A 17,678-nucleotide genomic window follows, 5' to 3' on the forward strand; every position below is an offset into this window, starting at 1 on the left:
GTTAAAGGAAAGCGACCCCGGGGGTAGAGTAAGGGTGCTGAGCCACACCTGTGCCACATTTTCTTACCAACTCAAGGAATATACAAATCACCTCACCTTCTTTGTGTAAGGAAGGAAGGAGTATGTGGGTGGGTGGGGCAAGAGGCCAAAAGAGTTACTGAGTTTCCTACCACAGAATGAGTTTAGGAGAAAGTTTTTCCCAACAGTAGTTTCTTTGTATCATTACCTATAGTTTCATCCTTTATAAAAAAGAAAATAGGGAGAAGGAATGTCTTTTTCATCATTATGGTATTTTTTTTTTTTTTAGTCTGAAATTATAGAATTATCCTAGTTCACTACTAGGACAATTTTTAAAATATAGCAAATATTTGCGGAATATTTTTGCCTCATTTTATCAAACAGCTTCCCTGGAAATATGTATTATTTGACCTTTTTGTGCACCGAGGATTTTATAGCCCTGTCAAAGCTGATGCCTCTGTTTCTTGACACATAGTATGTATTATTCTAACATTCATATCAGAAAAATTGACATGACTTTCCTCAGCTGTTGCCAGCTACTTTTGCTGGAATAGAAGAGACAGAAAAATAGTTTAGCATCCGAATGGTGTAATTCATATTTTGTAAGTCACAGTTAATTTCTTCCGATATTTTAAATTTATTTCTAAAATAATTATTGTTCTTATACTTTGGAACCAATAGGTATTTTGATAAAAAGATTAAAGTGAAGTATGAAATTTTAGTAGTATAATGCCAGTAAGAAGTCAAAGTTATCATAAGAAGGTAATATTTATGGAGGAATTAAGACTTGGGACTTTTGCAAATCTTAAAAGGATATATCTAATTTGGAGTTAATAAAATCAAATGCTAATCATCATGTGACTATTTTTATAAGAAAATAACGAATTTAGGTGGTGCATTTGCCTGTTCTTTGTTTCCTTTTTGACACTGTTGAACTCCAATAAATGAATATGTATTAGAATAGATACCATCTTTGTGGTCACATATAGAGAATAGAAGAAATTTTCTTATAGTATGGGCTTTCTTCCCATTTCTATGAATATTTTCTTCCCTCATTTGAAAAAAATAGATTTCTTTCATAAGTGTAATATGCTTATTTGTATTTAATGTCAAACCTTGTCAGTGTATATAGTCTTCACTGTGGGACAGAAATTTTCAATAAAATCTCTGTGATTTATTTTCCTCTCAATTTTAATCAAAAGTGAAAGGAAGACGATGATGATGTAGAAAACATTACTGGCTACTATGTACAAGTCACTATGCTGTGCACTTTATGTGCATATTTATTCTCACAATAATCATGTGAGCTTATTATCTCCTTTTTACAGATGAGAATTCAGATTTAGCTATTGGTATTTGAATGAGATCTTTCTCCTAGGCCCACTAGTCTCTTCCTCAGTAAATATTTAGTAAACACTTACTTGCAAAGATCCTTTGCTTATTGCTAGCTAGGTGTCAATAAACAGAGAAGGCACATACCTACATGGAGTTGCAGGAAATCTAGAATTACTGTTTTCTCCCTCAAAATGTCAACTATTCGTCCTCAGCTTTGGTATTAGAAATTGTAACATTAGTAATTTATTTCTTAAGTTTAGTTTTCTAAGATACTTCATATTTTATTATTTTAAAGGTTAATAATTTAGTTTTTGAAATGGCAGTATATTCACATAGTTCAACATTTTAAAAAGTACAAAAAAGTAACAGTAAAAAGTTTCCTTTTACAATACCTGCTGCCCAATTTCCCTTCCTGGTTTTAGCCAGTATGAGCAGTTTCTTACATATCCTTCTAAAAGTATTTTGGGTATATACAAATATACTGTGTATATACTCGTGTGTGTGTATGTGTGTGTGTGTGTGTGTGTGTGTGTGTGTGTATATACACACATAAACATATATGCATATGCACACATATACATATGTCATACACATACTCATTTTTTCTTTTTCTAAAAAAAGACAAAAAGGGTAGTAGCCATGGTGGCCATGAGTTTACTGCAGCAGGCTTTGGTCACTGTGGTGGCTGCTCTTTCTGGCCGCCGTCTTGGCACCCGCCTTGGATTAGGGGACTTCCTCATGTGAGGCTTTCTGAAGACTGCTCCTGTGCGACACAGTGGAGATAGGGGAAAAGACTGTCATCAAACCTTCTGGATTCCATGACAAGCGTTTTTTGAATTTACTGAAATTCTACATTTTGTTGATTGCAATTCCAGAAGCAACTGACATAACACTGGTGAATGTATTCATTGGTGAAGCAGAGTTAGCAGAAATTCCAGAAGGCTGTATCCCAGAACACTGGGAATATTTCAAGCATCTTATATCAAGATAGATTGCTCGGACTTTCTATGGTAGTCCTGAAAATAATTATGAAAGAACAATGGCTATTCTTCAAATTGAAGCTGAAATGGCTGAATTACAGTAAGAAGAGGAGGAAGCTTAAAGGAGATGGAAGTACAAAGATTAATGCATGCGAGAGGTGGTAGTCCCTGGTATCAATATCCAACCATTGATAAGGAGCTTGTTGATTATTCCTCAAAAGCAAGTCCTGACAACTAATCTTTTATTTCTCTAAATACAAAATATATTCTCTTTTTTGGGAAAATAAATTAATAAATATATTCTGTATTTTTGCTCAGTGTGATGAATAAAAGATCCTCTTCCATTGCTGTTTCTCAAAATAAGTAAATAAATAAATAATACAAATAAAAATTAAAAAACGACAAAAGGTATGTACTCTTTCCCTTAAGAACATAACTTAGATTATTTTGTATCAGTATAGTAAGAGCTTTTTAATCTGTTGAATTGATGTGCTGTCATTTATTTACAGCTTCCTTATGATGAATATTTAAGTGGTTCCTGACATTTTATTTCTGTCACCTTGGACATGCATCCTTATGCATTTAAGACACTATTACTAAATATGAGAAGTCTAAGGTTTTTATGGCTATTTATTCATTTACCATCTACAGTTATTGCTAGGTGTAAGATCTAAGCACAGGCAATATTGCCATTTAAAAAAAATTCTCGTTAAAATTATATGTAACCGTATTTTAAAGGGTCATCTAGTTCTAAACACTAAATGGCTTGTTATGAAAAACAGCGTCCACTGATCCTTTCCTGTTCTTGCCATTTTTTGGCCACCCAACAGCAACAACTTTCAACTTGTTAAATTAATATTTATGCCCATATTTTAAAATAACATACTTAAAATACTACTTCTTAATTTTTCAGATTTTTAAAATTCTTACCTCCAATCCACAGAGTCCTTTCATTCTCCTAGTATAGTTATATAATAAATCTGATAATTTGATTAGATCAACATTCATCATTTACATTATAATGATTATGTTAAATGCTATTGACACCTGAATCACATAATATATTGTTTCATTTCTTTCTTAAACATTTTGTTGATCTTGAAGTGAATATTGTCCTATGTGTATTCTTACTCATTGTGATTTTTTCCTATGCAGTTTGTCAATTTTTGTTGTGAACTCATATGTTTCATCTTAATTAATTGAATTCTTGAGCCTTAATTGAGAATTCTGTCTCCCACAGGTGTTTTGTGCTTGCTTGTGTGGGGACCTGGGGGTATCAGCTGTCCTGGCACTATACTGGCACACTTTTAGGGTTTCTGTTGTAATGCAGTTTTCTAATATTGAGTTATTTTACTTGGTGCCACCCCAAGACTTGTTTTTCTGATTGAAAAGCCTATATAAAGACCTTTGTTCTAATACTTTTAGGAATGCTTCCAATTTAAAAATCAGGTTTCAATTCCATTTCCCTTCTTTTGGTTTTGTTTTTTGTCCCTTTAGTAATTTCCCTTACTTCCTATAAGCCAAACAATACTGTAAACATTAAGCTGTGTGTACGATATAGTTGTGCTTTCACTGGAGGCCCTTTTAAGTATGCAGGAGTGCTGGAAATAAAGTCCATGGGCCTATGTTTGACCACTGTGTAGGAACTGGAAGCATTCTTTCAATGTGTAATGTTTAGATTTGGTGAATTTCTTGAACAAGTTCTGATGAATTACCTTTCTATTATTTGGATAATAATACCTAGTATCTACTCTCAGTAACGCCTATTATTTTAGTCCTGGTTCCAGTGGGATTGATCGTCTTACTGTATCTATTTCTCATTCTTTTATTTCCTCTCCCTTTTCCGGTTGGTAATCATAACTTTATTTTCCAAGTCTTCTATTGATATTTTTAGTCTCTTAAACAGTACACAAATATTAACTCAAAGTGGATTAAAGATTTGAATGTAAGACCTGAAATCATAAAACTCATAGAAGAGAACATAGGTGGTAAGCTTTTTGACATTGGTCTTAGTGATGTTTTTGGAACTGATACCAAAAGCAAAGGCAACAAAAGCAAAAATAAACAAATGGAACTACATCAGACTAAAAAGCTTTTGCATAGCAAAGGAAACCATCAAGAAAACAAAAAGGCAACGTATTGAATGGGAGGAGATATTTGCAAATGATATGTTCTATAAGGGGTTACTATCCAAAATATATAAAGAATTTATACAACTCAACAATAACAACAACAACAACAAAACAATCCAATTAAAAATGTGGGCAGAGGACCTGAATAAACATTTCTCCAGAGAAGACATACAGATGGTGAATAGGCAAATGAAAAGATGCTCAATATCACTAATCATCAACAAAATGCAAATAAAAACCACAGTGAGATATCATCTCATGTCTGTCAGAATGGCTGTTATCAAAAACAACAAAGAACAAAGTGGTGGCAAGGATGCGGACGGAGAAAAGGGAACCCTTGTGCACTATTGGTAGGATTGTAAACTAGCTCAGCAACTGTGGAAAACAGTATGGAGATTTCTCAAAATTTTAAAAAGAATTGCCATATGACCCAGCAATTCCACTTCTGGGTATTTATCTGAAGAAAACAAAATAATTCCAAAAGATATATGCACCCCTGTGTTTATTGTAGCATTATTTACCAAAGCTAAGATATGGGAGCAATCTAAGAGTCTATCAATAGATGAATGGATAAAGTTGTCCGTCCCCCCCCACACACACACTGGAATATTACTTAGCCATAAAAAAGAAAATCTTGCCATTTGTGACAACGTGGATGGACCTAGAGACTATTATGTTAGGTGAAATAAGTTAGAGAAAGACAAATACTGTATGATTTCATTTAGATGTGAAATCTAAAACACAAAACAAATGTACAAATAAAACATGAACAAACTTATAGATACAGAGAACAAACTGATAGTTCCCAGCAGGAAAGGGGCAGGGGAGGATATGTGGAAAAGGGAAAGGAGATTAAGAAGTATAAACTTATTATAAAATAAGTCAGTGAGTTAGAATGCATAGTATAGGGAATATAGTCAATAATATCATAATAACTACATATGGTGACAGATGGTTACTAGACTTACTGTGGTGATCACTTTGTAAGATATATAAATATTGAATCACTATGTTGTATACCTGAAACTCATATAACATTGTATGTCAAGTATAATTAAAAATAAATGTAAAAAAACTTAACAACAAAAACAAAAAACATAGGCAGAGGAACCGAATAGACATTATTTTCAAAGAATACATACAGATGGCCAATAGGAACATGAAAAGATGCTTAACATCACTAATCATCAGGGAAATGCAAATCTAAACCATAATAACCTATTATTTCACATCTGTTAGTATGATTGTCATCAAAAAGACAACAAATAACAAGTTTTAGTAAGGATGTGGAGAAAAAGGAACTCTTGCACTGTTGGTGGGAAGGTAAATTAGTGTAGTGACTATGGAAATTATGGATATTCTTTAAAAAATTAAAAATTACCAAATTACCAATGATCCAGCAGTTTCACTTCTCGATATTTATTTGAAGAAAATACAAACACTAACTTGAATAGCTATATGCACCCTCATGTTAGCTGTAGCATTATTTAATATAGCCAAAAAACCCTATATTTATAAAATATATATTCTAAAATATATGATATATGATAACGTATATAATATGTGTATTATTTATAAACTATATTTATTATTCAGCCATAAAAAAGGACATCTTGCCATTTGTGGCATCATGGATGGACCTCGAGGGCATCATGCTAAGTGAAATAAGTCAGGCCGAGAAAGACAAATACCATATGATCTCACTTATTTGTGTAATCTAAAAACAAACAAACAAAACACTCAATAGATACAGAAAACTGATGGTTGCTGGAGGTGGTGGGTTGGAGTGGGCAAAATTGGTGAATGGGATCAAAAGGGACAATTCTAGTTAAAAAATGAATAAGTTCTGGGGATGTAATGTACAGCATGGGAACAATTACATATTGTGAAAGTTGCTAAAAGTAAATTTTTTTAAAATTTATTTTTCAGTTATAGTTGACATACAATATTATATTAGGTTCAGGTGTACAACATAGTGATTAGACATTTATATACCTTAAAGTGATCACCCCAATAAGTCTAGTACCCATTTGGCAACATACGTAGTTATTACAGCATTATTGACTATATTTCCAGTGCTGTACTTTACATCGTATGACTATTTTTGCAGCTGACAAATTTGTACTTCCTAATCCCTTTCACCTTTTTGGCTTATCACCCCAACCTTCTCCCGTCTGGCTACCATCAGTTTGTTATCTCTGTGTATGAACTTGTTTCTGTTTTGTTTGTTCATTTTGTTTTATTTAGATTCCACATCTAAGTGAAATCATAAAGCATTTTTCTTTATCTGACTTATTTCACTTAGCGTAATAACCCTCTAGGTTCATGCATGTTGTTAACACTTGGCAAGATTCCAAGTCTTAAAAATTCTCATCACAAGAAAAAAAAATTGTAACTGTGTGGTGGTGGATATTAACTAGACTTAGTGTGATGATCATTTTGCAATATATACAAATATCAAATCATCATGTTGTGTACCTGAAACTAATATGTTAATGTGAATTATACCTCAAAAAAAAAAAAAGAGAGAAACTAGTTATTGGATATTTAAGGACATATCCTAAATCCAATATGATCTCATATTATAACCCTTAACCGAGTGATATCTGCAAAGTATCTGTTTTCCAAATAAAGTTATATTCATAGGTACTGGAAATTAGTACTAGCACATATCTTTTTAAAAATTTTAAATAAATTTATTGGGTAACATTAGTTAATAACATTATATAAATTTCAGGTGTACAATTTTATAATACAATATCTGTATACTCCATTGGGTACTCAGCACTCAAAGTCTTGTCTCCTTCCATCAGCATATACTTGACCTCCTTCCCCTTCTTCTCCCTCTCCACACTCCCTTTCCCCTCTGGTAACCATCATTATATGGTCTGTATCTATGAGTTTGTTTGTTTGTTGCTTTTTGTTTTATATCCCACATGAATGAAATCATATGATTCTTATTCTTTTCTGTCTTACGTATTTCACTTAGCATGATATTCTCAAGATCCATTCATGTCGCAAATGGCAGTATTTCATCCTTTCTTATGGCTGAGTATTATTCCAGTGTATATATGTACCATACCTTCTTTATCCAATCAGCAGTCAGAGGACACTTAGGTTGTTTCCATGTCTTAACTACTGTGAATAATGTCTCAGTGAACTTAGAGGTACATATGTCTTTATGAATAGTGTTTTCAAAATTTTCAGGGCAATACCTAAAAGAGGGATTGCTGAATTATATGATAGCTCTATTCTTAATTTTTTGAGAACCTCCATACTGTTTTCCATTAGTACATATCCTTTTTAAAAATGTAATTAAACCTACTACAGTCTTCCCCCTCGCCTTCCCTCGCCCTCCCCCACCGAATTTCTGCTCTTCCAAAGTATAAAATACATTCACCCTGTTACAATATCTCCAGAAATTTCAACCAATTTCAGCATCAGCTTTAAGTTCAAAGTCTCATCTAAATATCATTAGCTAAACAATCACAAATGTCATTATCTAAATTATCTAAAACCCAAATATGGGTGAGATGCTGGATATGATCCATTCTGGGGAAGAATTTCTCTTTGTTGGGGCACCTATCAAACTAGAAAACAAATCATCTGCTTCCAGAATACAATGGTGGAACAGGTGTGGGATAGATGTTCCCAGTCCAAAAGGGAAGAAATGGAAAAAATAAAGGAGTCACCAGTCCTAAGCAAGTTTGAAACACAGAAGGGCAAAGTTCATTAGGTTTCAGGGCCTAAAAATAATCCTCTATCGCTTCATGCTCCAGCCTTTGGGCCAGTGGCTCAAGCTTTGTGAGCCTCTGGAACTATGGCTCTGGCTGGTCAGTATCTGGGCTCATCACTGCAGCTCACTTGCCTTCTGTGCTCATGATTCTGGCTTGTTCACTCTCTACACTTGACTCTGTCTCCCTCTGTGTCTGACCTCTGCCTCTGCACACATGGCTTGAACTTCTGCATCTGAACCAGTGGCTCTAGACTCTGCATCAAGGTTCTGTCCTCAGAGTCATTCCTTCTTTTTCTTGAAGATTACTGCATGTCGGTAGCCTATTTTCTCCCTGTGGAATCCAAGAAGTCCAACCACCTTCCTTCATTTCATCCTATTTCTGTCTTTTTCTGTCCAGGCTTGCTGTATTTCTGCCAGTATAATAATCTCATTCACCTCGTGGATCTCTGTAACTCAAGGTCATTTATGCCATTAAACAACAAGTTGTTTCTCCATGTATCCTTTCTGCATAATCCTGTTTCTTTCCGGGCTTCTGCTGAGATGGTTGATTGGATCCATGAGTCACATACCTAATCTCTTGAACAAAAAATTGTACAGTCACATCCTTGACCTCTCAGAGCATGTTTTCACAAAAGTGAATTTTTAAATTCACTTTTAATTTTAATATTCTTTGCAATCTAGATAGACTGAGAAACCTCCACACTCCCAAATCATCAAATTCTGTTTCCTTTCTCAATTTATCTTTTCCCTCTTGCATTTTACTATAAGCAGCCAGAAGAAACCAGAGCACACCTTCAATAGTTTGCTTAGAAGTCTCCTCAACTCAGTAGGTTCATCACATAAGTTCTGCTGTCCACCCAACAGTAGAACACACTTTAGCTGAATTTTCTACCACTTTATAACAAAGACCATTTATCTTTTAGTTTCCAATAACATGTTCCTCATTTCCTTCTGAGACCTCATCAAAAGCACCTTTAACATTCATATTTTCACCACTATATCATGATGATATATCTATTCTATAAAATGATAGATTTCTCTACCGTGCTATTCACTGCTTCCTGAGCCCTGACCAGAATCACCTTTAACATCCATATTTCTACCAACCATCTCTTCAAAGTAATCTAGGCTATTACCTGTTTTTCCAGCCTTGAAATTCTAACAGCTTCTACCCACTATCCAGTTCTCAAGCCACTTCCATACTTTTAGGTATTTGTTACAGTAGCAACCCTGTTCTCAGCACCAAAATCTGTATTAGTTTCCTAAGGCTGCTATAACGAAGTTTTATAAACTTGATGGTTTAAAACAAATGTATTCTCTCACAGTTACGGGAGTCAGAATTCTAAAATCAACATGTTGGCAGGGCTGTGCTTCCTCCAGAGATTCTAGTGGAGAATCTTCCTTGCCTCTTTATCCTTCTGTTGGCATCCAATGTTCTTTGGCTTGTTGGCAGCGTACTTTCTCTTCTGCCTTCATCTTTACATGGCCTTCTCCCCTGTAGCTCTGTGTTTCAAGTCTCATTATTATTATTATTATTTTTATGTGGAAAATCCTAGGATTTTAGGCCCACTCTAAATCCAAGATGATATTATCTTTCAATACTTAATTACATAAGCAAAACTCTACTTCGAAAAAAGTTTGCATTTATAGATACCAAGGATTGGAATTAGGGATTAGATAACAAAGGTTAGGACTTAAACATACCTTTTCGAGGGGTTACAAATCAACTCAGTACAAGCACCAAAGATGAATTTCAGTATATTTAAAAATGTGAAGGCAAATTATAATACTGTTGGCAGAAACACTCAGAATATAAAGACAAATGACCAAAACATTAAAAAGTGATTTTTTTTTATCATTCAGCCATTTTTAAAATCAAAATAGTAAATATTTTGAGAAGCCGTGCTATTAGAACATTCCTTTCTGTTATCAGAGTTAAAACACAATTAAACTTTGGAGAGTAACCTTAACATGGGAAAAGTCATAAAAAATTAGAAGAATTTTGGAGAGGTTTACATCCTTATTGATTATGATAGGTTTGTAGATTTATTGTATTCATAAGGCGTAAGTCTGTTCTTTAACATTAGCAGGCTGGAAATTGTTCCTTGATACTCTCAATATAGAGAACCTCAAAGTAAAGATGATTTGTTGTAACTATCCTAGTAGGTACAGCCCTTTTAATGATTGCGAACTGTCTGCTCTTCCCTGCTTTTCTCCCTGGTCCCTGGTTCTCCTTTTTTCCTTCTCTTTCTTTTCCTTAATTTTTTTTTTCTTTTCTCCTTTCCATTCCCTTTTATTTTTCCTGTGCTTGGCTTATGTTTGTTCTCAAAGGCACTTGGCCTTTGAAGACTTTAACATTGAGGACAAATAGTAATTTCTTTTAAATCTGGTGCAGAGTATAGTTTCTGCCCTTCCTATTCGAGCAAATAATAAAGTGACATTGAAGTAGCAGTCAGAACAGGTCCAATCCAATCAAATTAGCCAGGAATTTAGCCAGGGTTATACAAGAGGCCATATTCTCAGGCTATGCAGAATTTGGCTTTCATTCTCTAACAGATTGTAGTTGGTTGAGGAGAGATTGTGCTAATGGAGAAATTATAATGACAACAATAATGACACTGTTGTAAACATACCTTCTCTTAGGAATTTTACTTCAATAGTTGTTTTCATCTTCAAAGTGATGAATTGTGTATGACCTGCTTATTCATTCCTCACTTGTTAACTACTAATTCCTTTCCTTCAGGTTTTGGTTTTGACATAGACGTGACATTGCCATGGCTGGGTTTTTTAAGTTAACATATAGAAAAATCAATTATTTATGTGCTGGTGTGGACAAAGTACGGGATTCTTTGCATACATTTATCATTGTATCTGTTAGGAAAGGTCCAGAAGGAGTTCGTTTTATTATCTTGTTTTTGATTGAGAAGATTCAGCAAAGCTGATGGTTTTGGAGTCTGTGTATAAATGCAATCCATTCACTCTATTAAAGGCAGCTGTAAACTGAATAGGACCAGAGATGAAAGTTAATCCTTTGAAAGATCTTGAAAATGTTATGCTAAAGGGAAAGTTATTAAGGGTATCTGTTTCAGTGTTTGGTATAATTTACTCTATGGCACAAATGCTTTATTTCCATATGTAATATTACTTTATACCTTTCGACTGATTCTTACATGCTTGTGTTATGTTTTCTCTCATTTGATATTAGGCTAAATATTTGAACTAGCCTGTGAGACTGACCTGGTAAGGTTTTGACGAGTTCTCTCATGTGTTGTTATTTATTACTCTATTTATTGTATAGAGAGACTAAAAAATGACGTAGAATGAGGAGGCAGAGAGTAAACATTCAGTGGAAAGACTTGTTGCATAATGCTGCGTCATGACTGTGAAAGATACTTTTAGAAACCAACTAGGCTTGTTGCAGCTGCCACAGGTGGGGTCAGTGAGAGATGGAAAGGTGGTGTTTTCTTGTCTTTGTTCTGTTTTGACAAAGTAGGTATGTATGGGATAATCTAATCTTCCTGTTTCTCTGACATTTACAATTAGGCTACTTTGGTGCATTGGATTCTTCAGATTTTGGTGGGGGGATTTTATACTATTTCTTAGTTAAAACCATTCAGTGCAATGGTTGGATGTTATCCCACTATCTTTATTTTGATTTCTTGCCCTGCAGTTTTCCTTTTGGAATATCTGGAGGTGTTTATGGCTGCCTTATCCAATATAGTTGATTAGTTGTTGTGAAAGGGATGTAATCTTGTGGCTTCAGAGAGAGTGGTGGTGGTAAAATCTGTGTTGGAAAACGTTTCTCAGTCAGACGATACTAGTTAATTGTGTTCTGCTAATTATGCTCAGTCTAATTATAGATTTGTCTTGACCAAAGAATTTAGAAAGTGAGAAGCGACTGCTTTCTAATAGGGGGACCATAATGGTTTATTGGTCTTCAGAGTTTCCACTCCTCCTCCATCTCTCCCTCCCTCTCTCTCCCTGTTTTTCCCTCTCTCTCCTTCCTCTCTCCTTTTTTCTCTCTTTTAAGTACTGTTATAATTCATTCCAAATACATCAATCACATATTGGCTTTTAACCATCTATGTAGCAGAAGATCCTGTTACTATGTGTTGATTAATTTATTAGAGGTGATTAGTATGGTTAGTGATTAGGGTTCTACTTGGTTTGGCTATGGCCAACAATACTATAATGTCAATTCAGAAATGTTTGTCAGTTTGTGCCATCAGCTTGGGCTTTTTAAAAAAATTTGTATAAATATTGATTTAAGTATAAGTATCTGAATTGAGTTTTGTCATCAATATACTGATGATTATTTAAAATTTTTGTTTATTTCTCATTTTTCTGTGAAGTATATATATTTGTTAATTATATGGTTCCTATTTACATATTTATTTAATGAATAATTTCTCAATACCAAATACGTCGGGCATTTAAGGGCATTAGACCTAGGTATATTTAATAATTTTGGCAAGCGCATTAGAATGGTTATGGGTAGTGGAGAATTGGTTGGATGTACTTCTGATAACTTTTAAAAAGCACCTTACTTTACATTATTTTTGTCAGACTAAAATTTCTGGTTGGCAGTAATGAATTGATGAATGACTATTTCAAGTTTTATCAAAAGTGACACATTTGTGTCTTACTTTCATCAGAAGATAGACTAACGACGTGATTCTGTTAATAAAATTTATATTAAAATAACTGTTGATGAGGAGTTGGGAATATACTCACATAGTTCAGTTTTTGACAGGACATTTAAAATAAACATTGGGCTGCCTATCAAGAGATGTGATTCAGTCTTCTCTCTGCCCTTATTGAACTCAGTGACCTTGAACAAACTACTTGACCTCTCTAGGCCTCAGTTTCCTCATTTGTAAAATGAGTACATTGCAATAGCTTACCTCTCAAATCTCTTCTTGTTTAAAAAGTCTATAGTTTTATTTAAGGTAAGAACATTTTTCTGAGTCTTCCCTTTCTAGTGATGGTTTTGAGTTTGACACTTTGAAAGAAAGCTGTCATTGTGGTCAAATTTGGTTTTGACTACTTTGAAGATAGGTTGGAAATTTTTGGCTCTATATTCTTGAAGTAAAAATTTAAGGCTATGCATGATTATTATTTGGTTTTTCCAAAAACCAAGGTAAGCAAAGGAGGATTAATTGATCTAGTTTTAGCATACTGTATCATAGGATAGCATTTAAAAAGTTGGAAGGGTATATTAGAAATGATTTAATCCACTCCCTCATTTAACAGATAAAGAAACACGTCCAAAAATATTTGTTAATTTATATGTTGAGCTTGTATCAGAAAAAGAGCATCAATCATAATCTCATTCATTCACTCAACAAACATGTATGTGAACCTATTAAGTAGCCTCCTTTTTGAATAATAGGTTTTAAATACACTTTTAACATATTTCTTACGACGTTGAATAATTCTGTGTCTCTGTTGAGCAATGGAACATCTTTCTCACTTCCCAGATATGTTTGGCTTTCAAATCCTGTCCATTCTATCTTTTCTTATTCAATCCTTATTTGTTGAGCTAATGTTATATGCAAGGCATCATTTGAGGTACATATATTCAATAGCAACTGAAATTTTATCTTCCCAGATTGAACTTAATGTCAGATTTTGAAATCTCTCTAGTGACTGTCTTTTTCTCATTTCCCAAGTACCATAGTGTTAGAGAGTACCATCATTACTTTTTCCAGGGTTGTAGGGGGAGAGAGGCAACGGACAATAAGTACAAAACAGTAAGTAATGATAGGTGCTATAAATAAAAATAAAGCATGATTAGTAGACAGTGATGAGTATGTGCTATTTTATATAGGGTAGGTCAAGGAATGTCTCTCTGGTATAATTTTTGAGGACTATCTCGAGGAAATGAGTGTGTGATATCCGGGGTGAAGAGTATATCAAGCATAACACATAAATTTAATAGCCTTAGAGCAGGAATGTGCTTATAATGATTTGAAGAAAGCCACTGAGGACAGATGGAGGGACTTAGAGAGGGCGTGGTATCGCTTTGGACTATGAGAAGGATTATTGAGTTTATTTGCAGTCATATATAGAAGCTACTTGAGAATTTTGATCAGATGTGTATTGTATATTTAATTTTATAACAGATATTCATTAAGCACCTACCCTATGCCTGATACTATTTAGGTGCTATGGAGATTACATCTTATATTCTTTATGATTGCTTTAAAGTTTTAAAAAGATCGTTTTGGCTGCTGTATTGGAGGAAGGGCAGATTCAAAGAGGCAAAGATGTTATCATCATAGTGTGTTGAGAAATGATCGTGGTGTGGACGGGAGAAATAGTGGCGGAGGTATTGACAGGTGCTCAGATTCTGGTTCATGGGATGGAGATAATAGGAGGTTTAAGTAAGTAAAAAAAAAATAAGCCAATATTTGTAAAGAATTTAGAGTCTGGTACACAGTCATATTATTTAAGAGTTTGTTAAATAAAAAGAAATGAAGATCCAGTTAATAGGATTTTCTGAGGTATTGCATGTGGATTGTGAGGGAAGAAATGAGAGAAATTAAAAATGATTTCAAGATTTTTTTTGTTCGAGCAACTGGAAGTTTGGTAGATGAAAATGAAGAGTTTGACACTGGCCATGTTACCGTTTAGATGCCTTTCAGACATCCATGTAAGGACCTTAATAGGTAGATATATAAATCTGGGGATCGACCAAGGCAGAATTGGAGCTATAAGTTAAAAAGATGTACATTGATAATATTTAAGGTAATAGAATTAATTAAGATTAATTGGAGATTGGACAAGTTAAAGAAGTCTGATTCCCAGGGAACTCTTATATTGCGAAGTTGGGGCAATGACAAGAAGCCAACAAAACAGACAGAAAGAGTAGATAGGAGGAGAACCAAATAAAGTGTTCCAAGGGGCAGTGGATTTGCCATTATGATGGCAGCAACAGGGGCCTTGTAGTTTTTGAAATCTTCTCAGATTTTCTTAAAAATTAGACTAAGATAGTTAAAGAAATATGTCTATAAACATTCTCTTCAACAACAACAACAACAACAACAAAAAGATGACAGTTGTCTACATGAATTCTCAAGCACAAGCTGATAGAGCTGAACTCGGACAGCAATAAGATGTGCGTGTCTGTCACACCTGTGCTGGAGTAATGGAGGTGAACATAAAGGGGATTTAGGATAGTCCCAAGAGCCTAGGGACCCAGACATTGCCACCCCAAAAGGAACAGTTCCCAATCAGAGTAGAGGGCTTGGAAGATAGACCCGAGGACAACAGCAGAAACTGAGCCCTGTGAGTCCTCATTTCCTTTGTAAATACCCAGAGAAAGCACTCCTCTTAAAGTACAGAGATGCATGGTGAGGGAAAATGGTAGAGAGCAGTATAAGGCACTGAAGGAAGGAGAATGTGCAGACACTGTTAGGGGAGGGGTTCAGAAAAAGCAGACGTTAGAAACTAGAGAAGCGGCTACCCTAATATAATGACAGAAGAGGGATCCCTAGAATTGTGAAGCTAGGAATGTTGTTCAAGCCCGTTTCACTCCTTATTCAGAAACTTCTTACTAAAAGTAAACTGGAACAGGGGTAAGATAAAAGGATAGTGGTGCAACTGTGTACCAAGATAGAAGTATTTGAAGATTAGAATAAATTAGAGCATTCAGAAATGAGAAAACACAACAGTTATATAAAAAGAGATAGCTGACAGACACAAAAAGAATAAGAAATAAGAGAAAACCTTCCAAAATGAGGACAAAGCTTGAAAGAATGAAAGACTGAATATAATACTATAGAAAAAAGAAAAAAATAAAAAATTTCAAAGAACGAAAGGATTTAAGAGAAAGAATGTTATAGAAAACAAACAAAACTGATCCAATATGTGTATAAATGGAGTCCCTGAAAAAGAAAACCAAAGATGCGAAGCAGAACTGTATGAAAAATATAATTTGATAAGCTTTCAGGAAATAAAGAAGACTAGGGCTTTATAATTTAAAAGTGCTCATGTGTACATGGGAAAATAGACGCCAGAGGGCCAATCATAAAACATATTCTAATAACTTTAAAGAACATCTCAGAAATCTAGAAATACGATGATTTCGCTTTTTGATTTAACCAGGACAGTCATATTTATGCATATTATCCTAGTGTAATTATTAATAGTAACTGTTTTTACTCTCAAAAGTGGCACAATTTGGAACATAAATTATATAGTCAACGTAAATATAAAGTAGAGAAAATTAGATCCATGTCAGACTTAAAAAACATACCTTATGACAAAAAATAATGTAATATAATTAGGGTTCTCAAGGAAAGAAAATATGAATCCAGGATTTATATACAGCTAACTTATTTTTAATTTTAAAAGCTGCAAATGGCTCTCAACATTCAAAAACTTAGAGAATGTTGTTCTTATGGTCCTTTTATGAGGACTCTTTCTGACACCTCAGTGAATTCCAAGTAATGAAATAATAAAACCAGCATTCTCTGATCAAAATGAAACAAAATTAGGAATGAATAAGAAAATCAAGAAATGAAAACACCATTCAGCTTAGAAATTAAAATGGCAACATATTTTTTCTTGTACCTTTTTTTTGTATTGAGATAAAATTCACATAATGTAAAATTCACATTTAAACCATGTTAAAGTGTACAATTCAGTGGTTTTTTAGTATATTCACAATATTGTTGAACCATCACTATCTCATCTAATCATTAGGATTTAATGCCAGACATTTTTATCACTTAAAGAAGAAACCCCTATATATATTAAGCAGTTACTCCCTATTTCTCTCTTTCCTAGCACCTAGCAACTGCTAACCTATTTTCTGTCTCTGGATTTGCCTTTTTTGAATATTTCATTTAGAATGGAATCATGTAACATGTGGCCTTTTGCATCTGGCTACTTCCACTTAGCATAATGTTTTCAAGAATCGTCCATGTTGTAGCATTCTTTTGATGGTTAAATGATATTCTACTGTATGAATAATGTTGCATTTTGTTTATCCATTTATTAGTTGATGAACATTTGCATTGTTTGTCTTTCTTGGCTATTATTAATAATACTGATATGAACATTCATGTAGAAGTTGTGTGAATGTATGTTTTTAGTGCTCTTGTACATATAACTAGGAGTGAAGTTACTGAGATATTTAGTAACTCTTATGTTTAATTTTTTGGGGAAATGCCGAACTGTGTTGCGTAATGGATGTACAATTTTACATTTCCACCAAAAATGTGTAGGGGTTTCATTTTCTCACCTCCTTGCCAGCACCTATTTTCTGTGTGTGTTTTTAAAATTTTATTATAGCCATCCTAATGGATGTGAGTGGTTTTGACCTGAATTTCCACAATGGCTAATGATATTGAACCGTTTGTATCTTTGGAGAAATATCTATTCAAGTTCTTTGCCCATTTTTAAGTTTGGTTATTTTTTTTACTGAGTTATGAGAGAGGTTTTTATATTCTGATTACTAGACCTTTATCA

At 34.0% G+C, this 17,678-nt stretch overlaps 1 protein-coding gene and 1 pseudogene across 1 annotated transcript in view; both read left to right on the forward strand.

Annotated features, from left to right (window-relative positions):
* Positions 1-17,678, forward strand: part of CCDC91 (coiled-coil domain containing 91) — a 294,142-nt gene that overhangs the window by 120,934 nt on the left and 155,530 nt on the right. The gene's annotated exons all lie outside the window — the stretch shown is intronic.
* Positions 1,993-2,579, forward strand: LOC105294078 (annotated as a pseudogene).

Source organism: Pteropus vampyrus, unplaced genomic scaffold (assembly GCF_000151845.1).
Source record: "Pteropus vampyrus isolate Shadow unplaced genomic scaffold, Pvam_2.0 Scaffold82, whole genome shotgun sequence".
Classification (NCBI taxonomy): Eukaryota; Metazoa; Chordata; class Mammalia; order Chiroptera; family Pteropodidae; genus Pteropus; species Pteropus vampyrus.